This window comes from Pteropus alecto, unplaced genomic scaffold, assembly GCF_000325575.1.
Source record: "Pteropus alecto unplaced genomic scaffold, ASM32557v1 scaffold104, whole genome shotgun sequence".
Lineage (NCBI taxonomy): Eukaryota > Metazoa > Chordata > Mammalia > Chiroptera > Pteropodidae > Pteropus > Pteropus alecto.
Window position 1 is genome coordinate 4,746,428 of NW_006436664.1, and position 519 is coordinate 4,746,946.

Consider the following 519-nt stretch of genomic DNA (forward strand, 5'->3'; position numbering starts at 1 on the left):
CTTCACACTAGACGCTCAAATACTTGTGTGACTAGACTCCACACAACCCAAGGATGGATCTGTATCTGCCTTGTTCACTACTGGATCTCTATTGCCTACTAAAGTGTCAGACACATATTGGTGTAGAGGAGGAAGCCAGGAGTTCCAGAAATAGTTATCTTCAATTGTAAGTAATAGCATTCTCTTAGGCAGTATCCTGAAAGGGTCAGGCACTGAACAAAACATCTGCACTTTAACAACTGTCTTAATAATAGCACATGTTATTAAACACCAAAGAACTTTTGGAACTACTCACATTAAAAAAATTTAGAAAATTGCATTCAAATTATGGGTAATTTACATATGAAATCACTTGCAGTTAATGTGTTGCTTAATAGGCATACATTTGTTCATGTGAATTTTGGTATTTTCTTTGCCCATGATTTAACTAACTCACCTTTTATAAAAGTTGTTGCAAAACTATATTTTAAATCTCAATAATTTTCTCTCTCTCTCTTGCTCTCTCTCTTTTTTTTTTTT